General features: G+C 43.0%; 1 long non-coding RNA gene across 1 annotated transcript in view; it reads left to right on the forward strand.

Moving 5' to 3' along the window:
- LOC310703491 overlaps positions 1 to 26,652 on the forward strand; it is a 63,640-nt gene extending 36,988 nt beyond the window's left edge. The window contains exon 3 of the long non-coding RNA XR_014524188.1: positions 25,874 to 26,652. This is a non-coding gene — a long non-coding RNA (uncharacterized lncRNA). The remainder of the gene's footprint in view (positions 1 to 25,873) is intronic.
- The last annotated feature ends 977 nt before the right edge of the window (positions 26,653 to 27,629 follow it).

Consider the following 27,629-nt stretch of genomic DNA (forward strand, 5'->3'; position numbering starts at 1 on the left):
TGTTTTTCTCTGGCATCATGGCTAGACAAAATGGTCTTTGTTGTTGAAAAGGCTAAGTTCACTGAAAATGCGTAACAATTTAAGAAATAGTTTTATCCATTTCTAAAAGTGCCTCCTAGCAATCAGACATAGTAGTCACATTTAAGAGAACTTTTGAAATGCATATCACTATACCAATGAGTCTGCAAATCTGCTGGGATCTGTTGTAGCTCTGGATTTTTAAATAACTGATGAACAACAAGCAAGTGTTAACTTTTCAGCTTTTTCTGTTTGCTCAGAATAAATTGTGGTGCACTTCCCTCTGAGCTTTTTGAAGGGTTTTTCCTTACCTCTCTTTCTGTGTAGTTCAGAACATTTAGAAAGGCAATTTTATGCAATTACAGTGGTGCCCCGCAAGACGAATGCCTCGCAAGACGAAAAACTCGCTAGATGAAAGGGTTTTCCGTTTTTGTGTTGCTTCGCTAGACGAATTTCCCTATGGGCTTGCTTCGCAAGACGAAAACGTCTTGCACTTTTTTTTTTAAAGCCGCTTGAAGAGGCGCAGTTGCTACGGACCGTGCTTCGCAAGACGAAAAACATCGCAAGACGAAAAGACTCGCGGAACAAATTCTTTTCGTCTTGCGAGGCACCACTGTAATTTATGTTGTTAAATTGGTGGTGTTTTTTTGTTTTTCTTTTTTTGTCTAATCAAATGGTTTGGCAGGAAGGATTACACACACACACACACACACACACACACACACACACACACAATTATCTGAGAACAGATTGGTAGACTTCTACCATTTATAGAAGAGAAATAAATAGAGATGGGGTCTCTTTTGACATTAAAGCAAAAAAGGAGTCACTTGCTTTGCAGAACAGTTTCTGTGTTGGTCTGTTATACTACCAAAAGGTTCTGTGGATGACCTCCTTAGGAAGAAATCCCTCAGACCCATAAGGCAAACATCTGGGCAGACCTGCAGATGTTTGGGGTTTGAGATGGGTGTTGGCAGCAGTGGCTGCTGCCCATAGGGACTGATGGAACAGAAGGCTGGGAGGCCAACAATAATTGGTGGAGCTAGAGCCAATGACAGGCTCCGAGCTGGTTGTAAACAAGAAGGTAGACAGGTGAGGGCTGACTGAAGACAGAGAAAGGTTGGTGGGGTGATGCCCTGTTCACCCTAATGGACTAGCTTCCAGTGCCCTGGAACAGTAACTGAGGAGCTAAACTGGTTGTCTTAATTAAGGCCTACAGCAAAGATAGGAAGGAGATGAGAATGAAAACACGCTCTGTTTGAGAAATCTATATCCACTGGAAAGAAGAGTCATCACCTCGGGCATAAGATGGTATTAATTCCAAGGATGTTCAGAAACTGTGTTGCGGCAAACACAGATAATGGTTGCTTTGTGATTTGTATTCTTTCACCTTTTTTGGCTAAAGAAAACTCCGTTTTGCCAAGAGCAATTTCTGCTTTTGGTGGCCTGTTTAAGACCTCCTGCTAGGGAACAGATATTCTGCTTGGGAACGGATTCAAAAGCCACCCTTGTCTCTATGTGGATAATGACAAATTTATAAGGCTGCAGTGTTCATCTGGGTGAACAACGATCAGGATGAACTTTGTTCTGACATTTAATCTATAACTGTGTTTACTCTGGCTCAGATGTCTAGACTAATAAAATTTAAGAATGCTGATAAAAATATACATTTAGTTGGCCCAACATGGTGAGAAAGTTTATAGGCATTCTAAGCAAATCTGTAAACTACTTTTATGCAAACACTCACTCATGGAAAAATGTGCATTTATATGTGCATTATATGTATATGTGTTTTAATTTCTTTTACCATAAATTGTAATTATTTTAAAAATGTTTTTATATTTTTATTGGTAATATTAATATTTCTTGTAAACTTCTTAGGGGTTTTACTACTGACATAAAGTTTGTTAACTAAATAGGTTGTACTGAACAACCCATGCAACGCTCCCCTCCAGGCAATGCCCCCTGCCAACACCTTGCTTTTTACTTTCATTTGAGGATTGTTCACTATTCAATTGGGAGTTCCCATCGTACATTTCCCCCCAGTTTGAATAATTCGCTCCACCTTCTATATGATCCCAGCCAATGGAGAACCGCATAGCCAATCTGACATCACATCATGTACACAATCAGAGTTACCTATGTGATGTCATGAAGCTAATTCCAAGTGAGGACAGGAAATAATTGTGTTTACTCAGAATAGGCAAACATTTTTGTCCCTAGTTTGTGGCCCTTCCAGAAATTGTTGAAAAGAGGCATCCTTTTCTGAGCTTGTTAATGGGACTGCAAAACGGGAGATGTGATAGTGTTTTGGCTCAGCTCTCCATGTCAGCTGACTAGATGAAAACAGTTTGCAATGAACAGATTGCAGAAAGTATTTTTTCCGTGTAAAAGACCCAGAAAGTCAACCACCTCTAATTTCACTGGGCCAGTGAGCCAGTGTGGTATAGTGGTTAAGAGCGGTAGACTCGTAATCTGGTGAACTGGGTTCGTGTCTCCGCTCCTCCACATGCAGCTACTGGGTGACCTTGGGCTAGTCACACTTTGAAGTCTCTCAGCCCCACTCACTTCACAGAGTATTTGTTGTGGGGGAGGAAGGGAAAGGAGATTGTTAGTTGCTTTGAGACTCCTTAAGGGGAGTGAAAGGCAGGATATCAAGTCCAAACTCTTCTTCTTCTTTAGACTCAACTTTGCAGCAGACATTTGAGCTAAAAATTACAAGACCCAGTTATTCACATTAAAAATGTTCAGGCAATTGCTTTCTCCTTTTCTTCAATAACTTGGAGCCAGGGCAGAGCAAATCAGAATCAATCAATCAATCAATGCTTATTTCTGGCCAGCTGAAACGAATACTTACCTATATCTCTGTATAACTATAGGTTTTATTTACAGTGGTACCTTGGGTTAAGAACTTAATTCATTGTGGAGGTCTGTTCTTAACCTGAAACTGTTCTTAACCTGAAGCACCACTTTAGCTAATGGGGCATCCTGCTACCGTCGCACTGCCACCGTACAATTTCTGTTCTCATCCTGAAGCAAAGTTCTCAACCCGAGGTACTATTTCTGGGTTAGTGGAGTCTGTAACCTGAAGCATTTGTAACCTGAAGCGTCTGTAACCCGAGGTACCACTGTATTACATTCATATCACTCAGCATTATCCAATACATTTCACTGGAATATTCTATAATTGGAATTTTCATTTGAATGTACTGTATTTCAAATTCCTCATCTCTTATAGGGGTAGCTTTGTTAACATATGTTGCAGCAAAAATAAGAAAGTGCATTGTGTCCCCTAAAGGACTGATAAATTTAAATGTAACAAATTTATTATGGCATAAACTTTTGTGGGGTGTGGAGTCCATGAAAGCTTATGGCATTATAACTTTGTTAGTCTTTAAAGGGACACAAGATTCTGTGTTGTTGATTTTCTCAGGCTAATTTGTAAATTCTATTGATATCTATGCCTGCTGTCTAGTGTCTGATGTTGTTTTCAAACGTAATGGGAAAACAGAGAACAAAGGGCCTCTTTTTGGATTGTCAGGTTCCTTTTATTTATTATTATTTATTTGATCTGTATCATGCATATTTCAGGCAAAAGACACTTGCGGGTATATAATCCACATATCAAGTCAGAGAATGTTCTCAACTATGAGGCTTCTATAGCTTTTTTGAGCTTATGCTAATTGTGTGATCATCTGGTCATAGTGCGAGAAAGGAAGGAGAGAGGGTACTCACCATGTGAACGAACATGCTTACGAAAGTTATACATTTACATTACAAACTGATTGAAGCAGGAACTGATTTCAGCCTCATGCTCAAACTGTCAGAGCAAATCTATACCAGCCTGGTACAGATTTGGGCTGCATTCACATGGTAGTTTATTCCGTTTTCATGACTTTCCCCTAACTGTTAAGTTCCATATTATAGTGTTATAGGTTTGAGGGTGTGACCTCCCTAAACTCTAGAAATTAATAAGTGTTAGGATTCTCCTTAGTTGAGATATTCCTCTGCTAGCCTATGCAAAATGGCTTGACCAAGCTAGGGCCATTAAGAAACAATACAGGGCCATTGGCAATGCAAGAAAACTGTCCTCCCCCCCCCCATCCCGCCCTGAGGTGTGAACATAGACTGGGGGGTTTGGAAGGTTACCAGGGAAACTGTGTTTGAGGTGACAGGAAAAAGGAGTTTGATAGAGCGTGTTCTCCCTAACAGAGAGCACGTGTTGTGGTTGTGGGAACAAGCCACCCTGCTGTTACTGGGCAGATTTTGGGAGGAACCCATTAAGTGGTTAAAAATTGGGTTGCTGGGGAGTTTTGATTGTTGCCAATTTGGAGGAGGGGTCAGAGTCTTTAAATACAGGGACCAGACTTTGGACGTCCTCTTGGCCGTTTTGCACCGGATCAAGGAATTCTGGGAAGGAGAAGGAGGAGGAAGGGCTGAAATCCATGTTGGGCAGGCTGGCTGAAGGCTGGCTGGAAGAGATGCCTTGTACTCCATGGCTGCACTGCTGTGGGGGACAACACTCTCTTGATCTGGGCTCCCTCTATGCAGACTGAAGGTGTAAATAGGTGCATAAACCATATTTCTTAAAGCTACGGCTGTCTCTGCTGTGTCTCAATTCTCCAAAGGAACACAGGGACTTCCGGGTTAGCGCCTCCAGTGATTGCTTTTTGCAAGATAAGCGCTTTATTGGAACAGCTACATGAAGAAGATGGATTTGATGACTGTTGCAGTTAATAATTTTGGACAAACAGTGAATACCTATATAGAAACCTCTCAGGAACCGACCCAGGAATCTGTTTTGACAGGGCAAGTTGTGCAGAAGACAAAGGAGGAGGTTGCTGTTGAACCTCAAGTAATACAAGTGGAGAGAGCCACGGCCTCGTAGGAACATAAGCTGTTGTTTTTGATGACCGAACCTGGAGAAAGTCAGATTTGGAGAGATGGAGTCTCGTTTGGATTGGAGATGGGAAATTGGATAGATCCTTCTATGCAGGGCTGTTCTGGCTTCTGGGATCTGGTTCTGCGCCAGGGGGAGTCTGGAGTTGTCAGGGCCTTTAACTTTGGAGGGACTTTGAAACATGCCTTGAAATACCTTTTGGATTTTAGTGCTGACTATGGAGAATGGGCTGACCTGTCGAGAAGGGATAAAGACATTGTTAGGTTGGAGTCTCCCCGAGATCTACTCCTCAGCAATAAAGGAAGGAAATTAAGAACAAGATCAGCAGAAGACAAGTAAAGTGCAGGTATATATATGATGAAGATCTGCAGAAGGGACATGGAAAAGACTTAAGAGCCTCGGATAGAAGATCACCAGGTTGATGGACTAAATGTAATGGATAGAAAGGACTGACAGAACCCGAGACCAGGAAGAAGAGACGGTGGATGAAGATTGGAAGAAAGTTTAAAAATTCATTTAGAGAAATATTGTAAAATTAATGAGTGTTAGAAAAAATGTTGGAATGAAACTATTTGGCTTTAGTAGAAATGCTATAAGGAGTTATGTACAAATAAGTTTTAAGTTTTAGGGCTTTTTATGGTAAGATAAAGTTAAAATAAATTAAGACAATTTAATGACAGAACATAGTGAAAGATGGAAAGGATTTGCTGAGATAATTAATAACTAGAATACAAAAAAGGGAGGCGTGAGGAGGTCGATGAAACAAGATAATGAAAGATAAAGATTTGGGAATATTGGATTTGTTTTTAATTTTTTGTTCGCTTTTGTTTTTGGTTTTGATGTATTGTGTGTTTTGTTCTCTTTTTTCTTTTTATTGACTTGTATTGTTTAACTTCTTTTTTTCTCTGTAATTTTAAATTCTCAATAAATATCATTAAAAAAAAAAATTCTCCAAAGGAACACAGACCCTGGGTGTGTGCCTGGAACCCCATGGGCTCTTGCCACCACTTGGCAGAGAGAACATCGTAAAAGTTCTGTGCTAAAATATATGTTGTTCAAATCAGTAAGCATAGTTCAAGAAAGCTCTGGGGCAACACAGCTCCTTGTCCTGAATACAGTCATACCTCTTGTTACGTTTGCTTCAGGTTGTGTGTTTTCAGGTTGCATCCCGCGGCGACCCGGAAGTACTGGAAAGGGTTACTTCTGGGTTTCACTGCTTGCGCATGCGCAGGCACGCAAAATGACGTCACACGCATGCGCAGAAGCGGTGAATCGTGACCCACACACGCGCAGACACGGGTTGTGTTCTGCTCATGTTGCGAACAGGGCTCTGGAACGGATCCCGTTTGCAACCAAAGGTACCACTATAATAATAAAAAAAGGCTAGTTTCACTAGAGTGCCACTGAAGTTAATGGGATATAAATCAGCAGCAACTAACTTCTCGTATGAATTTCAGTCAGATTAAAGCATAACTAGCGCTGCTTACACACTAACTTGTAGTTTTTCTAAATCTGGAATTGTTCATGCTTGTGATCAACATGTTGCTTTCAGTCTAAGTTGATTCTAGACCGTGCCATCCACAAGGGGTGTGTGGGTGTGGGTGTGGTTGCTTGATACACATTTCAAAACCCACTCCTTGATTAGTTCATCCACACTTTTTTGTCCCTGTACATGCCCCAAGTGAATGAAGAAGGAAATGGTGATTGAGATATTGGTATATATTCCCGCCCACAACATCATTGGGCACATCACCCATTGCTGGAGCTACCCACATCTGATTTCAAATGGACACTTTGCAGGGTAATGCAGAATTAACCTGCAATGTGACTTTGTCTCTCTCTTTTTGACATAAAATGCTCTGTCTGGATCCTTTGAAAAGCTCCCCTGCTCGTCTCCCCTGTTTAATGTTGCTCTTTGTTAGATAATGTGTGCTGTCTTGGCAGTGGGGGAACGGTGAGCACTTTACACAATTCCTTGACTCTTTGAAAGAACGCCACTTGGCGTCAGGCACCATTTTGTTAACATTGTACAGTTCATTAAGCCTCTGCCATATCAAAAGAGGCTGCACCTGGCCACATAATAAAAAAGAATTAGAGGATTAGATACAAGTGCTTAATGCATAGCTTACTGTGGAAGCAGAGGTCAGCTCAGGATAAATGTACGATGGAGAGAGCATGATAGTCATGCATTAGCATATTATTATTGAATGCTTTTCAATTGGCTTTGTACATAGGAAAGAAAAATGCCCCATTTGTTGGGCAGTAAACAAAACTGAGAGATTGTTGCTTATGTAATGGATGAGTTCCAAGCTCTTGCTAATCTTAAAAGCTCCAGAAAATTCAGCCTCTCGCAATGAACTGAATCTTTAACTTAAAAAAGAAAATCAAAGCTTGGGAGAGGATGGGTTTAGCCACACGTTCATTTTTCGGTTTGATCCAGTTCTTTATGAACTGGAGCTTGATATTAATTTTATTGTGTAGTAAATTTCCTTTATGAACGAGGTATGATTATATTTTAAAAAACTGTGAATGTGACATGCTTTACTTGAATAGTGATGTATATTTCAAAATGACTTTCTCAGCTTTGTGTACACCAACATCCCTGTATCATTTCATTTCATGACACTTTGATAAATCTTTATCTTGGAATATATATATATATATTTAAAGGAATTTTGTAGTGGCATTTTTAAAAAATGGTTTGGTCTTTGTCTTCAATTGCATATGGGGCTTCCATACTATTGCTATTTTTGGGTGGGATTCAGTCACATACCAGCAAATTCAGGCTGCACAACTAAAAGTCGGCCAAGAACTCTTGTACAACAAACCCTCTTCTTTCGTAGATAGACTACGACAATATACTCTAAGCGGAACTGCCCTTGAAGATGGCCTGGGAACTTCTGTTTACTGCAAAATGTGGATGCCTGACCCCTTATAAATATTGGGACATATGGCTCTGTCCAAGCTGTTCATCATTTACACAGGCTGACACTATGCTCCTGATCTTCCTTAAAGGTACAGCACATTTAAAGCACATCATGGCTTGGAATCCATATATGTTACTGACAGCAGAAGACGCAGTGGTGAAGCAGCCACACGCTGGTTGGCTGCATTGCTGCTTAAGGCGAGGTAGAGCAAGGCAGTGGCAAGGTTGATGTGGTGCAAACCCAGTGAGCGATGCACCCAGATTCGCTGCGCTGGTGCATTTTCACTGGGCTGATTTCACCTTTGCCTTGTGCCTCCCACTCCACCTCCTGAAGAAGAAGAGGAGGAGTTTAGATTTGATATCCCACTTTATCACTACCCTAAGGAGTCTCAAAGCGGCTAAGATTCTCCACTCCACCTCCTGAAGAAGAAGAGGAGGAGTTTGGATTTGATATCCCACTTTATCCCACTTTATCACTACCCTAAGGAGTCTCAAAGCGGCTAAGATTCTCCTTTCCCTTCCTCCCCCACAACAAACACTCTGAGGTGAGTGGGGCTGAGAGACTTCAAAGAAGTGTGACTGGCCCAAGGTCACCCAGCAGCTGCATGTGGAGGAGCGGAGAAGCAAACCTGGTTCACCAGATTATGAGTCAACTGCTCTTAACCACCACACCACACTGGCTCTCTGGTAAGCAGCAGCACCATGACCAAGCAGAGGTCAGGTTAGTGGTGGTTTACAGACCATCACTCCCTAAATCAGCCCATGTCAACTGCATTCATCAAATAATGATGAAAGGCCTGCCTCTTTCCATATTAACCTACCCAGACCCTGAGATTATCTTCTGAGGCCCTCCTTCGTGTGCCTCCTCCTCAAGAGGTATGGAGGGTGGCAACACGAAAACTGGCCTTCTCTGCAGTGGCTCCCCCTCTGTGGAATGCTCTCTGCAGGGACGTTCGCCTGGCACCGCTGGCAGAGGAAGAGGTGTGCGGGCGGAGCGCACCACCCTGGCAGTGCGATTCCGGCAGGGTATCATTGTGGCTGCCCCCCGCCCATGCTGGGCGCCACACCCCTACGGGAGGCACACCATGCCCCCGGAATGTGCGCCATGCCCCCGGAACGCGCGCCAACCCCACCTCTACCTGCTCTCCACCTCCTGGTCCCGGAGCATGAAGCTCCGCCACTGCCTGGCGCCTTCAGGCACCGGGCAAAAACTTTCCTCTTTAACCAGGCCTTTGGTTGATCTGGTTGATATCCTATGCCCTTTTAAAATGTGTTTTTTTTGGGGGGGGGAGTTATTGGGTTGTTTTTGTTTTTATTAGGCATTTTGTAGTTTTATATCTTGATTTTATTCTGTGAACCGCCCTGAGACACCTGGGTATAGGGCAGTATATAAATTCAAATTTATTTATTTTTTTAAAAAATACCTCTTCCTATTTTATCAACGTGCGTGTGGCAGGGGGCAGGGGGTAAAAGAACCTAAATCACTAGAAGCAAGGTGACTGGAATAGCTTCTGCTTCCTCCTCCTCCTCCTCCTCCTCCTCCTCCTCCTATCATCTATCTATCTATCTATCTATCTATCTATCCAGTGCTTTTTTTCCCCTGGGAGGCCACAGGGGGACGCATACCCCTAAACATTTTGTCAATCTAAGTTTGGCCTCATTGAGGGGCAGTATTTAAATATGAGTAGGAAAAGGAGAGTACCCCTAAACATTTTTTAAGAAAAAAAACAAACCACTGTATCTGTCTGTCTGTCTGAAGGAAATATATTTTAATATTGTAGCCACTTTGGTCTTCTAATCACCTGACTGCCATTTATATCCCCCTTTTAAAAAGTTTAAAAATTAAAGACATAATTTGATGTCATATCCCAGTACTGTACCTCTCATACAGCATGCGCAACAAAAATGCTTTATGAATATGATCTTTAATCTTCCATACCAAAGCTGTCAGAAAAACAGAAGCTCTAAAATTCATTAAGTTGCAAGCTGGTAGACATCTAAGACGAAACTGCTAAATGAGGCCACAAGTCATTGTCTGAGCAATGACATTCACCTCCTTGGATACACATTGGCCCCAAGCCCTGGGCCTTACTGTGGAATTGTCTTTTTGTAATTGTATCTCGGGGATGCTGTGGAATAAGAGGGTCGAGGGGCTTCAGCCAGTCTAGCTGGCACTCTGAAAATGACAGGCTTTTAAATCAGGAAGCATTTGATTAATGTATCAACAGCTACACTCAATTTAATTACATCGACCAGATGAGTAACGCAACATTTAAAAGGTCATTTTCAACGGACTTTAGTTTTATTTCTGCTAGGCTTTCTTTAATGTTGTTGGATCCAATGCATTAAGAATGTCTAGTTTTCTGCCACTACTTGACTTTCTCTGCAATTCAAGGTAGGGTTGTTTTTCTGGGTCCTTTTTCTGCATACGGAAAAGAGAGATGAATGGCGACTGTTCTTGCTCCAGTATGCTGTGAAAATGAATTTGTATGCAAATTGAGATTCTTTGACAAGGAAAGGTACTGTCTAGGAATTTGAGATGTGCAGAAAGAAGGTCACCCCCATTTTATTGCTAAACATCAACAGCCTATGCCAGGCATCCCCAAACTTAGCCCTCCAGCTGTTTTGGGACTACAACTCCCATCATCCCTAGCTAACAGGACCAGTGGTCAGGGATGATGGGAATTGTAGTCCCAAAATATCTGGAGGGCCGAGTTTGGGGATGCCTGGCCTATGCAGAGGAAGGCTAGGGACTCCTAAGCATAATTAGGTGTTCGTGGCATTGAGATGGCTTTCATACCATGATCCAGGCTTTTCTTAATTTACCTGATGAACCGGGATCAAGAAGTATCACAGATTCACCAGGTAGCCTCCTGCAAAGCACAATTCTTTCAGCCTAAGCACCTGCAAAATAAAGGTGGTAATGCAGATTGTGCTGAACACAGGGCTTTTGTGAGCATTATTAAGATAATGGAGAGTCAGTATTATGGACACTTGAAATATACTATATAAATGCTAAGGATTAAGTAAAGAAACAAATCCTTAGGGTGCCTCAAGACTGGCAGTATTTCACAGGAGGGTTTCAAGTACATGCAAGAACTACCGGTTTGTGAAATTAAACTTGATTAATGTGCTCTGTTGTGCTAGCACAACAATTCTACCTTTTTTTAAAAAAAAATAGATGTTTTTGCAGTTTGGAAAGTGACAGGGAAATACATTGAAAATGTGGTATAAACAAATGATTAAGAGGGAAGCATGTAAGCACTGCTGGAAAATCAGGGTGAATGCAGGATAAATGCTAACTGTCCTTTAAGCAGTTTTGTTTAGGGAAGCTAAATGTTGACTTGTTTTTAGCTTATTGCTGATTTTAATTATTTTTGAATGTTTTTAATACTTTTTTTTACTGTTTTATACTAGTAATTTCATTGTTTTATATATATATATATATATATATATATATATATATATATATATATATATAATTTTGTAAATTTATTTGAGGGCTTAATAATAATAATAATAATAATAATAATAATAATAATAATAATACAGTGGTACCTCAGATTACAGACGCTTCAGGTTACAGACTCTGCTAACCCAGAAATAGTACCTCGGGTTAAGAACTTTGCTTCAGGATGAGAACAGAAATTGTGTAGCGGCAGCAGCGGGAGGCCCCATTAGCAAAAGTGGTGCTTCAGGTTAAGAACAGTTTCAGGTTAAGAACAGACCTCCACAATGAATTAAGTTCTTAACCCAAGGTACCACTGTAACAACAACAACGACAACAACAGCAACGTGATATTCTCTCTCTCTCTCTCTCTCTCTCTCTCTCTCTCTCTCTAATGGTGTACTGCCTCTGTGGTCAGAGGCATCAATTCTTCTGAATACCAATTGCTGGAAACCATGGAAGGGAGCAGTGCTCTTGTGCGTGTGTCCTGCTTGCAGGTTTCCTAGAGGCATCTGTGTGGCCAATGTGAGAAGAGGATGCTGGACTAGATGGGCCATTGGCCTGATCCAGCAGGCTCTTTTTACTTTCTTAATTTTATGAAATCTATGGATGGATGGGGGACGGGGTGGTACTGTGGGTTAAACCACAGAGCCTAGGGCTTGCTGATCAGAAGGTTGGCAGTTCGAATCCCCGTGAAGGGGTGAGCTCCTGTTGCTCGGTCCCTGCTCCTGCCCACCTAGCAGTTCGAAAGCACGGAGTGCAAGTAGATAAATAGGTACCACTCTGGCAGGAAGGTAAACGGCGTTTCCGTGTGCTGCTCTGGTTCGCCAGAAGCGGCTTAGTCATGCTGGCCACATGACCCGGAAGCTGTACATTGGCTTCCTCGGCCAATAAAGCGAGATGTGCGCCACAACCCCAGAGTCGGACATGACTGGACCTAACGGTCAGGAGTCCCTTTACCTTTACCTTTATGGATGGATGGATGGATGGATGGAATAGAATTGCCCTGTAAACAAATCAGAACCACGGCTCAATAAAGTCCTGATACAGCCTAAGTACCACGTAAGCCTGTGCAAGCAAATCAGGATGAATGCTCAATAAACGAGTCATCTGGAGAAGCCCTTAGGTAGCAGGAACATATGTTCAGTTGGGATCAGGCCAGTGAAACCTTTCCAGGTCTCCAGCTGTTCCTTTTGCTCTTCAGATGCATTTGCAGCCTCTTTAAATTGGCTGGCAAGCTTGCTCCTCACTGGAAGATGAACAATAAGCTGAATTGGCCATTGTCCATAATTCCGTTCCACGGGAGAACTTGCAACGAGAGAGAGGTTAAAAACGATGAAATACTCAATGGCCTTGTGCAAAGGACTGACGATAGGATACAATCAATGCATGGAGGGAGGGGGACAGCACCATATCTGTGGAGCACACCCTCCCTCTCTGAGCATTTATTTTGAATAAAGCAGGTGGCTGTGTGCATGTGGGCCTCTGCCACGTAGACTCCAATTTTGGAGGTTGTAGATTGCACAGACACTGCTGGCTCTGTACACAAAGAACAACCTGTGTGTGGAGGTTGGAGGTGGTGTTGGAGCTGCTGTTTAATAATACCCTGATTACAGTTGCCTGCAGTGATCCCATTAACAAAAAGCATAGGTTGTGTCAGTGGTAACTTACGGTCAAATGTGATCACTTAATATGTCTGATCTTGGCTATTTAAAAGGCAACCTCAGGGCACAGGATCAAGACCATGGGATTTAAGACTTCTTCGCCACAGCAGGCTCCTAATAATAATAACAATAATAAACCCTGCCAGCTGCTATTTGCCCCAGAAGGCAACTTCCATTGGCATCAAGTTCATTCCTTAGTGCCAATGGAAGCTTCCCTCCTAGTGCTGGCCTAAATAGCAGCTGGGGGGGAGGCATTGATTTTCATCAGAACTGTGGAGCAGAGTGTTATGTACTGAAGTTCTCACCCTGGGCCAGCAGGGGGATACTGTAGATAGTTATGCAAATGAAAGATCGAAAAGTGACGTTCAGTGATTGGATAGTTTTAGAAAATGGCAACAGTTACATTGTTCTGGAGTTCTATATAAGCAGGCTGACTGAGCCCCTCAGTTTAGTTCTATTCTGGCATCTGAATAAAGAAGAGCTGTTTGAAGAATTGCTGTGTCGTCTAATATGTTTGCCCACAACTTAACACAGAGGAAATAATTAGCCCTCTCATTGGTGCAGCCCCAGTCCTGAGACTGCAACCCCCACCAGTGATCGCTCTATAAATAACAAAAATCTGAAACATTAAATGCATACATGTGTCCATTCTATCATTTATTTTGGCCCTTAAAGGTATCCACTTGCATAGTATTTCAACCAAAGGATTACCCCAATGCTTAGATTAACATCTCAAGTAATATTTTGAACAGTTCCTCCAGAGTTGCTAATATCACCCACAGCTTCTTATACTTGATGTTCAGTTGACTTAAACAGAGCTACCAAAGAAGGAGATCCAATTGTGTTTGTTAGACTTGCAAATCGGGCATCATCTCCACTACCTTTATACGATATAGCAAAGCCTTGTGGAATTATGCTAAATTGTGGATCTAATTTTAATTACTGACAATTGCAGGATGGGTTGTTGCTATGGAAACGTAAAAGGAATGTAGCTTCTGGCAATTTTAGTTGCATAGGTGATTGAAAATCACAGAATGGTCTGGATTCATTTTGTTTACACCTGCAGCCAATTAGACGGCATTGTTTTTGCTCTCACTTCTGCTAGGATGCTGGCAGAAGGGAGGGCAAAATTCATAGCATGCCATTTTATTTGACCAAAGCACCTCTGCTTTGGAATTATTTCTTAAAGGTCGCTTTACAGACGACAAAAGGGGGGGGGGGAAATAGTAGAATCACAGGTATCATAGTGTGAAGAGTCTGTTGGGTCACTGAGCCCCTGTGCAGAGAACGGTTCTTGTACTTTTGTTCTGATTTTTGATAACACTTTAAATCAGATCATTTCCACTGACAACTTCTCTTTCTCTCCCCTCCCTCCCCCTTCCACATCTTCAGGGTTTACCTGAAAGCAAAACGTCAATTTGAATTTGAAACCTACAAAGAAATTGAATCAGATTCTGAGTAATCAGGTTTCCATTTGGTTGCGTCATAAAGCCTCTCTCTTGATAAGATCTCATATACTTCATTAGCATATGGATGTAAAGTTATTACATCAGTTATTTGTATGTCACCTTTCCTCAAGTTGTGCTTGATCAGATTCCCAGGTGATCTTCCATTCAGGTACTGACCATACCCAGAACTGCTTCAGCAAAGTTGTTACAACACATATCTTCAGATCATAGCTCTGGGCTGTGATGATGGATGTATCTGAAATGTAGGAAGAATAAAGTCCTACTTTACAAAGAGAGGTCTGGTTGAAACAGAGCTGGCACTAGACTCAGTAGCCCTCTATTGTTTCTTAATGGCCCTACCTTGGCTAGGTCATTTTGCATAGGCTAGCCCAGGAAGCCCTCTGCAGTTTGTATCTCTCCCTTAATATCCCAAATCATCAAAATCCTACCATTTATTAATTTCTACGGGTAGGGGGGGTCCTCCCCCAAACCTATAACAATTCTATTATGTTGGAGACTATAGAATTTGATGGTAAGATAACTAGTTCCTATGAACTAGCAGGAAGCAAACTGTGGTCTTTATTTTGTGATTTGATGCAGACTGACTGCTCTTAGTAGATTTTTGATATATGAAAAAAGTTAAAAAAATCACCTGACATCTGAATGTAGGTGAAGAGTTGACTTTGGGCTGAAAGCTGGAGACATCAGTAGGTTTTAATCAGGCTATCTGAAATGGAGCTCAGTTACCCGTCTTTATTCCTTTTTCCTTCTTAATGACAAACACAGAAAACTTTCATCCAGAGATGGAGGTTTAAAGAGGAGGAAGTGGGGGAGAGGAGATAAAAAAAAAATCAGTTGACTGTGCAGCTGCACCCAGAACTTTCCCCCAGCTTGTCACATTTGGCAGAAAGTTTAATAAAAATGAAAGTGCAGCCCTGACACATCTCTCTCGCTGTAACCAGAGAACCAATTCAGGGGAAAAGAGATTGTGTGTGGTAACCTTTGTCAAAAAAAGAAAACGGGGGAAAAAAGAGCCTTCGAACAGTTGACATCTAGCATCTGAGATGATGAATGACTCAAAGGGAGCTTAGCCTTCATATACACTGTTAGCATGCCCCAGAAGAACTTATTTTGAAACGAATAGCTTTTGTAGCTGAGGCTTGGTGCTTTAGGTAGCTTTTTGACACAGGTTTACTCAGTATGATCCTCTGTGGAGAAAAATGTGGAAGGTACCACCATGCATAAAATATGCAGAACCAACACAAGCATGCATACATAAATAAATAAATTTATTTCTATCCCTCATTTCCTCTGCCCCAGGGTTCCCCAAATTGTGGTCTGTGGTCTGCTGGTGGACTGTGAGCTTCATACCAGTGGTCCACAGCAAGTCTATAAAAATACAATTAAAAAATTCATGGCACCCAGCCCACTGCATTATTCCATTTTGCTACAACAGATAGAAAAGACCCTCAGGAAATTTTAAGTGATGGTGATCGCGGTGGTGATCACCACTCTCTATCCCAAAGGAGCCAAGTGTGGCAAACGATCAAGTCAAAGAATATATAAGTGAGGGGGGGGGAATGGAAAATCATTAAGAACATGGGAAAACATTCAGCCTGCATACCAGGGCCAGCCCACCCGTGAGGCAAGGTGAAGCGATTGCCTTAGGTGGCAGGATCCAAAGAGGCAGCAGGTCCCATGTCTTGGGCCAGCCCTGCTGCATGCACACCATACATTTAAAGCACCTTCCTCAAATAATCCTGGTGACTGTAGTTCACCTACAATCCCAGCACCCGTAACAAACACAGTTCCCAGGATTCTTTTTTTGGTGGCGGGGATTTGCTTTAAATGCATGGCATGTATACAGTCTTGAAAACTTCTTTATAGTTGCTGCTGGCGTTGTAGGGTGACGGCTGAAAGCTTTGATGCTCCTTACAAAAAAGCTCAGCAACTTAGGATTGTCCATCTCAGAAAGGTATGGGTTCCTGCACCTCATTTTCTAGAAAAAAAGCACTGCTGCTAGCCATGTTCTACATTCACTGTTGGAGGCAGTATGCTTCTGAATACCAGCAAAGGAATAACCCCTGAGCATTACAGGTGGTAGAAGGAGTGCTATTGCACTCAGTCCTGCCTGTGAGCTTCTTGTAGGCCTTACAGGTCTCCTGCGCCATTCTTGCAATTGCAGAAGTCGTCTCAAGTTTAAATGGGAACCTTAACTAATTTGTTTCTGTTAAGTTGTGGGAGAACATATCAGACGACACAGTGATTCTTCAAACAGCTCTTGTTTATTCACAGGCCAGAACAGATCTGAACTGAAGGGTTCAGCCAGCCTGCTTATATAGAGCTCCACTACAACACAACAGTAACAACTTTCTGTAACTATCCAATCACTGAACGTCACTTTCAATTCCTTATTTGCATATGTGGACCTGAGTGAAAACTATCTGCAGTATCCCCCTGCTGGCACAGGGTGAGAACTTCAGTACATAACAGTTTCAAGGAGTAAAATCTTTGGAGTATTCCAAATCTGTCCATTTGGTTGGCTGATGGCAATCTAATAGCAGGGGTCCCCAAGGGCAACCTCTGCTTGGAACTTTGTGGGTCTGAAAAGCAGATTGTGGGAGGTGTTGTGTTGTAAAAGAACCCCCCCCCAGCCCCCAGATTTGTTCATCAGCCTCTCATTTATTATGCTTTTTGCATAAATAGGCTCAGTGTTCAGGTTCAGGCAGAGTCTTAGGCATCGGCCGTTGTTAAGCTAACCTTGGTCAAAGTGCCTGACTCTAAAGCTGTGCGATGGTTAGAAATAATTACTAGTAACTATCCTTATCTAAAGCACTGGAGTGTTGGGGAAATGAACTCATTAACGGTTGTGAAGTGTTATGAAGATGCGAGATTAGCACTGTTAATTAAAAGAAGAAGAAGGCTGAATCACAACAATTTTATTAAATGTCATAAATGGAATTGGGGGAAAAATATAATGATTAACTATCTGCCATTTTAGAAAGTCAGGTCGCACAAATTAACAGCACCAGCAATGTTGCTTCTCTGTGAGTAAGAATGAATGCTTTGTAAATACAAAATAGATGAAGCTGGCTTTATCCCATTTCCTGCTTTTAAAAGAAAATTATGTATGAACTTTGAGCTGCCTTGCTTTATGCACAGAAATGATATGTGACGTACAGTTGCCTTATATTGCAAGTGACCTTTCATTTGGAGGGGTCACAATGTCACATAATAGAATATGTGATGGCCACCTGCCAGCCACCCCTGGGTCCTGTGCTGCCTGGGGTTGGGAGATGGAGCCACAACAAAGTGTACTCGTCTGTCTACACCCCCTTCCTCTCTGCTTAAGAACTTGCTGCCACCAGATCAGAGAGGATTTTATTACTATGCTGCCCTTTATCAACCAACCTGTACCGCTTTATGGCTTCAAGGCTAGAGGGCATTTAAAAGAAGCTGAGACCACATAGGTTTATGAACAAGGCAAAAGCTTCACCAAGATGGGAAAATATATGAAGCGGGATTCATAAAACAAGCCTCGTCAGTCCTGCACCAAGGTGCACCTGGGTTCCCTCACCCACATCTGCCCACATATCCTGAAACTGGCTCTGGGGAAGTTGGGAGAACGCCTAGAACAGCCAGGGGGGGGGGAGAGAAGGGGGAGAATTGTCCCATCTGGGAAGCTGAAATGCTTGCTGGTGCAAATGGAATACTTGTCATAGTGTGATGTTGCATCCCACTATGAGCTAACTCCTCCAGGCTGGCTCCCTGTTGAAACTTTGTCTACCTGTCCATGGCCAGTCACAAGCTCCACCCAGTTACAGGAAGTCATTTTAATACCCTTACTCAGTTCTTTGTAGGGACACTTAAAGATAAAGGTAAAAGTTAAAAGACCCTGGATGGTTAACCAGAGCGCACGGAAACGCCGTTTACCTTCCTGCCACAGCGGTACCTATTTATCTACTGGCACTGGTGTGCTTTCAAACTGTTAAGGTGGCAGGAGCTGGGACAGAGCAATGGGAGCTCAGGGATTCGAACTGCCAACTTTCTGATCGGCAAGCCCAAGAGGTTCAGTGGTTTAGACCACAGCACCATCTAAGGCCTAGCCAGGTCCATCAACAGTAGAGGGGGTGAATATGCCAAATTCCAGTCTATTGCGGTTTCATGTGTGTTCATTCCAAAATCCATTCCATGCTGTTTCTACTTCCAGTTTTATTTTTTTAGATGCATTATTTCTGAAATATTGTTTTCACAAAATATACATTTTTTGGTATGCATTTCAAATCAAAATGCATGTTTTTAATGTGTTTTTTGAACAGGCAACTGTGTCACAAAATTTTTAAAAAGTGGTTTTTTTGGGGGGGGGGGTTTAGGGAGAGTAGGTTGCTGAACCCATATATATGAGCTACGGAAAAAGGGCCATGAACTTATACCATGTGGCAAACAAAGATCCCTTGATGGTCAGTATTGAAACTGATTATCAGCTTGCGGGTGGTTTGCAAGTGTCAGTAACTGTGCCAGCTCTTGTTAGGAACAAGCCTTCAAACGCATTTACGAAATGATGCTATTATGAAATATATCCCTGATGAGCCCTTTAAAAAATGTTCTGAGCATTGCAGCCTCCTATCTCCCGAGCAGAAATCAGCTTGCTTGTGTAGTGAGTATGCATGCAATCAACTTAGATCAAGCTTGTTCTCTCTTTTTTGGCGATAATATTTGAAGCACTGGAGCAGGAACCAGCAAGCCACTCCAGTATCCCTGCCAAGAAAACTCCATGGACAAAGAGGCAGTGGAAGACAGTAGTGCCTGGTGTGCTCTGGTCCATGGGGTCACGAAGAGTCGGACACGACTAAACGACTAAACAACATTTGAAGCACATCAACCCACACCAGAAGATAGGCACCAAAATTCTACATAAGCTTCATCCATGTAAAGCACACCCTCTTTCCAAGAATCCTAGGAACCTGTCATGGGGCTACAATTCTCAGCACCCTTAAGAAACTGTAGTTCCCATGATTCCTTTTTAGGGGAGGGGGGGATGTGCTTTAAATCTTTGGTGTATACAGAGTCCAAAAAGAGGAAAAGTAGGCAAAAGTAGTTCTCAGAAGTGCCCAACCACTATTAATATTATTGTAACTCCATTATTTGGAACGGAGGTCCCTTCTTCAGGAGCAAGATCAGACTTTCTGAAGCAACTCGCACAAATGTTGGCCTGTCTGTCTGAAATCAGGAGGAAGACTCAAGTCTTCCCACTTCAGTTCCAAAATGCACTGAGCTACACTAAAAATCAGCAGCTGGCACTTTTGAGAACCAGTTTCTCCCTCTGGTATCTCTTCTTATAATATTTGCAATACTGCCTCCTGCTTTGCTGCATTTTTATATTTTTCTTCCCCTTTTTAATGCCAGCCTCAAGAGGAAATGAGCAGCATTTTCTGAAAATGAATGCTGTTAATGAATAATTTAAGTTCTCAGGGATGTCAAATGAGCTTTAACAAATATATATTTTGCATTAGGCTTTCAGATAGGTTTACATATTTGGGGAGATATTTGTCTCAATTTGTGATGAATATTTTAAACCCAGACTCCACACAGAGAATGCCATTGTGCGACACATGTGCCGTTAACAGCACTGGCAGTAGACAATTCTAAATGAATTACGGTAATTTTCAACCAGAAACTGCTGTACTAAGACATTTTCGGAAACACATCTTAGCCCGCAATCATAGGTTTGATGAAGGAAGGAGATAAATTTATGGTCTTGTGTTAAGTAAGGAATCATTGTGTGATCATGGCTGGCAAGAATGTCTCGCCGCCCCCCCAAAAAACCCACTTTAGTGATACTAATTTGAGCCTGGGAACTAATTGGTAGCCAATGAGGTTGAGTCAGGATAGATGCTATATATGATATGTTGTCAAACCATCTTGTCCTGGTCAGCAATCTGGCTGCTGAGTTCTGCATCAGCTACACTTTCCAAACCGTCTTCAAAGGCAGCCCCATGTACAGTATAATAGGTTGCAGTAATCTAACCTAGAGGCTACTTTCTCAGGCTGAAGGAGGACTGGCTTTCATGGTCATTTCTGGTGATGATGGCTCTGAAGAGATAAGGACTTCAAAAACCATTTCTAAAAGGAGCAGGAATCTGAGTATTGGTTCATGACACATACCTATTCCATAAGCCATTAACAGTTATTCAATGTATATGGCTAATACGTTGATTAGAAATAATCACATGTGATCCGAATTTTGGGTTAGATTTAGCTTGATATAACCAACATGCTTTACTCTAATTAATGCATGAAGGGGTTAAGACTATAGAGTAAGCTGTCCTGCCAGGCTTTGCTAGGCTACACCCCCTCACCAGTGTGGTGTAGTGGTTAAAAGCGTTAGACTCGTGATCTGGTGAATCGGGTTCGCGTCCCCGCTCCTCCACATGCAGCTGCTGGGTGACCTTAGGCCAGTCACACTTCTCTGAAGTCTCTCAGCCCCACTCACCTCACAGAGTGTTTGTTGTGGGGGAGGAAGGGAAAGGAGATTGTTAGCCGCTTTGAGACTCCTTCGGGTAGTGATAAAGCGGGATATCAAAGCCATACTCCTCCTCCTCTTCCTCTCCTCCTCCTCCTTCGGAAGAAGGGTTACCAAACTCTTTGTTTTCTCTCTTTCCAACATGTAACCCTTCCAAAAAGGAGGTCTGGGTCTGGTTGCTCGAAGCCCAGACTGCATGGCTTTAGCAAGCCATCTTTGTGTTTCTGTACAAGTAACATAGAAACACCTACCACTTTTTGTAAGTTAAACTGCCTGTCTTTTCTTACTGCTGTGTAGAAAAGCACACAAATCTGACATTTGAATAGTTTGAAAGTAAACCAGTTTTAACTTACCAAATGTGTGGTCTCTTTCTATGCTAAGGGAAGTGGGTAACTTTGGAAGAGACTTAGAAGGGGATATTTTAAAGGTCCAACACCCTGTATTTCCATGCTTTACTTTTGATGCACATTTTGTGATTTTAAATCACTGCTGGGGCTCTCTCACCAAAGAGTACTTGCCCCAAACCTGGATCTAAGCGTCCAGGGAATTCTCCTTTTATTCTTTAATCAAATTACTAAAAACAAACATGAAGGGAGGGGGAATGCTATCCCCAAATGTCCTTTATTAACTGATACTTCCTTGTAAATCTTCCTGGTAAATCTTTTAAGGACCAAACGGTTTTGGAATACATAGTCTTGCTCTCACCAGACTACAGTATTCATCTTCATAAGAAGAGGAGACAGAATTCATTAAAGCTGTAATCCTAAATATTCTTACTAAGGAGCAAATCCTACTGAGCATGTCTTTGTCTCTGGACAACAAATGTGGGATCTTTTATCTGTATTTATTTGCCATTCAGTTTCTTGCTCTCTTCTTTTTTCCCTATATTCATCCCTTTCACCCTCTTTCCTATGCAATTCATTTTATAACAAATTGCCGATCTCTATGAAAAAGGATACAAAATCTGGCAAGATGTCACATAGTACAACCATTGACGCACACAGCAAAAACATCCTGATTTAACTTCCCCCTTCTCCACACTGCTTTTATTTTGTACATGCTTTCGGTTCTCTGCAACTCGTTTCCCTGACAAAAGATTCTGTAGTTCTCTTGCTTAACCTCCTGAGAAGAAACAAGATGAAAATGCAGGAAATAACTAGCATTTTAAAGTCCCTGTGAGGTACATCTGTTCTGGGCACGGAAGTGACAAATTGCATATTTATTATCTAGCATCACACTTATAGCAAAAGGGACTAGGTGTTGTACAATCCAATTATTAAGACACACCAAAGCTTTAATAGCTCATATGCTTCATGGCCTGGATCCAATATAGGAGTGGAGTGCACTTTAAAACCACCAACCTGATGTTATGATGGAAGTTAAAATTGTCATGGAGTTTGGCTTCAATCAGTCACCTTTAGGTGTTGCTGGATAAAACTCCCATCATCCCTGATCATTGGCCATGCTGGCTGGAGTTGATAGGCGTCATAGTCCAAAAAATCTGGGGGGCATCAGGTTGGGGTTTATTCAGATGATCGTATGAAGCTTCCTGACACTGAGTCAGATAGTCAGTCCATCTAGAGTCTAGACCAATATTGTCTTCTCTGACTGCCGGTGGATATCCAAGTTGTTAGGCAGATGTCCTCCCAGCCTGTACTTGAGCATTGTTATTGGTTTTTTTAACGGAGATGCAAGGAATAGTGGTCTAATCCAAAGAATCCTGGGAACTTTAGTTTGTAACAGGTGTTGGGAACTGTAGTTCTGCGGAAGATAAACCGTAGTTCCCAGGATTCTTTGTGGGAAGTCATGTGCTTTAAATGTATGAAGTGGATGCATACATGCAAAAGCATGCAAAAGGAAGGGAGATAGTAGTAATGGGGGACTTCAATTACCCGGATATTTGTTGGACGTCAAACTCAGCCAAGAGCATAAGGTCAAACAGATTCCTCACTGGCCTTGCAGACAACTTCATTGTCCAGAAAGTGGGAGAAGCAACAAGAGGAACAGCCATTTTAGATCTGGTCCTAACCAATGTTGATGACCTGGTTAGTGGGGTAGATGTGGAAGGATCATTAGGCGTGAGTGATCATGCTCTTCTGAAGTTTACTATACAGCGGAAAGGAGCAGCCAAGCATACTAGGACTCAATTTCTTGACTTTAAGAAAGCCGACTTCATAAAACTTAGGGAAGTGCTGGGTGAGATCCCATGGACAGCAATACTAAAAGGAAAGGGAGTTCATGATGGCTGGGAGTTTGTTAAGAGGGAGATAGTAAAAGCACAACGTCAGGCAATACCAATGAGACGGAAACATGGAAAGTGCCTAAAGAAGCCAGGGTGGCTATCTAAAGAACTTTTAACTGAATTAAGATTAAAAAAGGATGTGTACAAAAAATGGAAAAGGGGGGAAACCACCAAAGAGGAATTCAAACAAATAGCCAGCACGTGTAGACACAAAGTCAGAAAAGCTAAAGCACAGAATGAACTCAGGCTTGCTAGAGAGGTTAAAAGCAACAAAAAAGGCTTTTATGGGTATGTTCGTAGCAAAAGGAAGAACAAAGAAACAGTGGGGTCACTCAGAGGAGAAGATGGTGAAATGCAAACAGGGGACACAGAAAGGGCTGAACTCCTCAATGCCTTCTTTGCCTCAGTCTTCTCCGATAAAGAAAACAATGCCCGACCTGAAGAATTTGGAGCAAATGATTCAGCAAAGGAAACACAGCCCAGAATAACTAAGGAGATAGTACAAGAATATTTGGCTAGTTTAGATGTATTCAAGTCTCCAGGGCCAGATGAACTGCATCCAAGAGTATTAAAAGAACTGGCAGATGTGATCTCAGAACCACTGGCAGTCATCTTTGAGAATTCCTGGAGAACAGGCGAAGTCCCGGCAGACTGGAGGAGGGCAAATGTTGTCCCTATTTTCAAAAAGGGGAAAAGAGAGGACCCAAATAATTACCGCCCAGTCAGTCTGACATCAATACCAGGGAAGATTCTGGAGCAGATCATTAAGAAAACAGTCTGTGAGTACCTAGAAAGGAATGCTGTGATCACCAATAGTCAGCATGGATTTCTGAAAAATAAGTCATGTCAGACAAACCTGATCTCGTTTTTTGACAGAATTACAAGCCTGGTAGATGAAGGGAACGCAGTGGATGTAGCCTACCTTGATTTCAGCAAGGCATTTGACAAGGTGCCCCATGATATTCTTGTAAAGAAGCTGGTAAAATGCGGTCTTGACTCTGCTACCACTCAGTGGATTTGTAACTGGCTGACTGACCGAACCCAAAGGGTGCTCATCAATGGTTCCTCTTCATCCTGGAGAAGAGTGACTAGTGGGGTGCCACAGGGTTCTGTCTTGGGCCCGGTCTTATTCAACATCTTTATCAATGACTTGGATGATGGACTCAAGGGCATCCTGATCAAATTTGCAGATGACACCAAACTGGGAGGGGTGGCTAACACCCCAGAGGACAGGATCACACTTCAAAACGACCTTGACAGATTAGAGAACTGGGCAAAAACAAACAAGATGAATTTTAACAGGGAGAAATGTAAAGTATTGCACTTGGGCAAAAAAAATGAGAGGCACAAATACAAGATGGGTGACACCTGGCTTGAGAGCAGTACATGTGAAAAGGATCTAGGAGTCTTGGTTGACCACAAACTTGACATGAGCCAACAGTGTGACGCGGCAGCTAAAAAAGCCAATGCAATTCTGGGCTGCATCAATAGGAGTATAGCATCTAGATCAAGGGAAGTAATAGTGCCACTGTATTCTGCTCTGGTCAGACCACACCTGGAGTACTGTGTCCAGTTCTGGGCACCACAATTCAAGAAGGACACTGACAAACTGGAACGTGTCCAGAGGAGGGCAACCAAAATGGTCAAAGGCCTGGAAACGATGCCTTATGAGGAACGGCTAAGGGAGCTGGGCATGTTTAGCCTGGAGAAGAGGAGGTTAAGGGGTGATATGATAGCCATGTTCAAATATATAAAAGGATGTCACATAGAGGAGGGAGAAAGGTTGTTTTCTGCTGCTCCAGAGAAGCGGACACGGAGCAATGGATCCAAACTACAAGAAAGAAGATTCCACCTAAACATTAGGAAGAACTTCCTGACAGTAAGAGCTGTTCGACAGTGGAATTTGCTGCCAAGGAGTGTGGTGGGGTCTCCTCCTTTGGAGGTCTTTAAGCAGAGGCTTGACAACCATATGTCAGGAGTGCTCTGATGGTGTTTCCTGCTTGGCAGGGGGTTGGACTCGATGGCCCTTGTGGTCTCTTCCAACTCTATGATTCTATGATTCTATGATTCTATGATTCTATGGATATGACACCTGGGACTTTTAGTAAACACAGCATGTGCTTTGTCACTAAGCAAAGTGACTTAGCCAAATATATGACACTGAATTTGAATGCATTCACACATGCCCAGCACCAGACTTAAGTTTAGGGTTTAGGACCTTGTGTCCCTCCAGATGTTGCTGGACACCCCAGCTCCCATCATCCCTGACCATTGGTTATGCTGGCTTGGGATGATGAGGGGTGGAGTCCAACAACATCTGGAGAGTTACAGGTTCCCCCATCCTTGGGTTAGATGTATTTGCGGATGGTGTTCTAGTTTGACTTGTTGGGAATGACCGCTCCCCGCTTAAAACGGGGGGTGCCCTTTGCGTAGACGCGCGCAGCCCCTGGATCAGCATAGGCTTGGATTTGCCTTCCCTCAGGTGGGATACCTGGAGGTCTCTGCCTACCTCAGTCAGTTGTCCAATCCCACCTGGGGGAAGCGTTGCCAAGGAGACCAGGCCAGGTAGGGGAGGGATTACCTGCCCACACAATAGAGGGAGGATCTTACCTAGGAATCCTCACTTGGCTCCAGAGCCGGTGGCTGCATGCAACTTCATACAACCAGCAGGCACTGACAGATACCATATAATCCTTTCTTTCAGGCTCAACCCCCAAACATGTGTGGATCTTCAGCCACAGCATAGTGCATTGGGCGGCCGCCCATGCCGCCACCGGTCCAGCCAGAGAACATTGGGTCTGCAGCCAAAGGTCTCCATTTCCTGGTTCGGACAACGTGGAATGCGATGGGATGCCCTGCTCCCTCGGTTACGCCACGAGCTTGCATTCTGCCACCCACCAAATGCGGTTGTGCTCCACCTCGGTGAAAATGACTTGGTCGTTCGTAAAAGCATAATTCTGATCAAAACAGCGATCGCAGACCTGGAAAGCGTACATGCCACTCACCCCAATATCACGATTTTCTGGTCAGAACTTCTGCCACGCTTGCATTGGCGTGGCAACATCAAACTCACTAGACTTAATTACACTGTTGAAAAAATCAATAGGGCAGTGCGCTCTGCACTCACATGGGAGGTCGGGTCGTGAAACACCCCAACATTAAAGTTTACATGAAGGAGCTATTTCGGCCCGATGGTGTGCACCTATCGGACCTTGGTAACGAGCGTTGGCTGAGCGACATCAGGCATGGCCTGATTGACTGGTTGGAGGATGGCAAAGGGGCTTTTCAGATGTAGGTAGTCTTGGTGGCGAGACCGCAATCTTTGCGGTCTCGGGTGGCAGTATCAGGCCTTTAGTCCATCTTCCTCTTTGCGGTGGCCAAAAGGTCGTCATTGCTCTCCCCTGCGGCGGCGGCGGCGTAACGGGGGCGGCTATCTCTGCTTAAACATATGTTCTCCAGAGCCAGCCCATCCCCCACACAAAGACTGGATAACCCTGATGCTCCCTAGGTCCCCGGCTGGGGGCTGGGGGGGGGGAGAGAACGCCCAATGCCTGAGCCAAGGTCTACCCACATTTGAAATTTAATAAAGTTGTGGCCAATTTAATCCCATAGCACGTTGTCTTGAGTCGTTATACCACATGACGGGGGGGGGGGACAACCGCTTGGGATCTGGGGACTCCGCCTGTCCACGCAAAGGATGAGAGGCTTTATTTCACAGGTCAAAGGGCATGTCCACACTGGACTCCATCTCAGTGCTGTTCCAGTTCCTTTCCACCTTCAATCCTGGCCATTTCCGGACATTCCAAAGAATGAAAAAAACGTCACGTTTAAGGGAGGGGGAGATCTGGGATAATACTCGGATGGGGAGGACATCATATGGATGCCCCTACATTAATGGGGAGATAGACTGGCTTGAATCCGCATTTTGCTATGGTGTGAAATCCAGAGACGCATACACACACCAGTAAGCAGGCAAAGAGCCCTTGAAATCTCCCCTCCTTTTAGCCTTTAAGACAGCCAATTAACATAACATGTACATATAGCAAACACGCAGCCCACACTCATTCATCCAAGGGTTAAGCTGTTTGAGAGGACAGCGAGAGTTGGCAGCGAGTTGTAATGGTGAGGGCACAGCAAGCCCCCTTTTTCTTATTTTAATAGGAAAATCATAATCTCTGAAGCAGCCCTCTGGTATCAGAAGTCTCGCAAATTAGTACTAACTGCTCTTGTTAAATAATTTCCTGCACTGTGATAGTAGGAATGAAGGCAGAGTAAGATACATGGTGCCTATTAATTTATTCAGCCAGGCGTTTAAATCCAAGCAATAATGACATACCCAGCTCAAGATCTCCTGCAAGACATAAATTTGAATTTCTGCCTGGGCATTTGAGACTCACACTGTGGGGAAAATTGCAAAGAAACTGGATGTAGGCAAGGAGTCTAGATGTGTGCATCTTGCA

The sequence above is a fragment of the Podarcis liolepis genome (genome assembly GCF_965112155.1).
Source record: "Podarcis liolepis genome assembly, chromosome: 3".
Taxonomy (NCBI): Eukaryota; Metazoa; Chordata; class Lepidosauria; order Squamata; family Lacertidae; genus Podarcis; species Podarcis liolepis.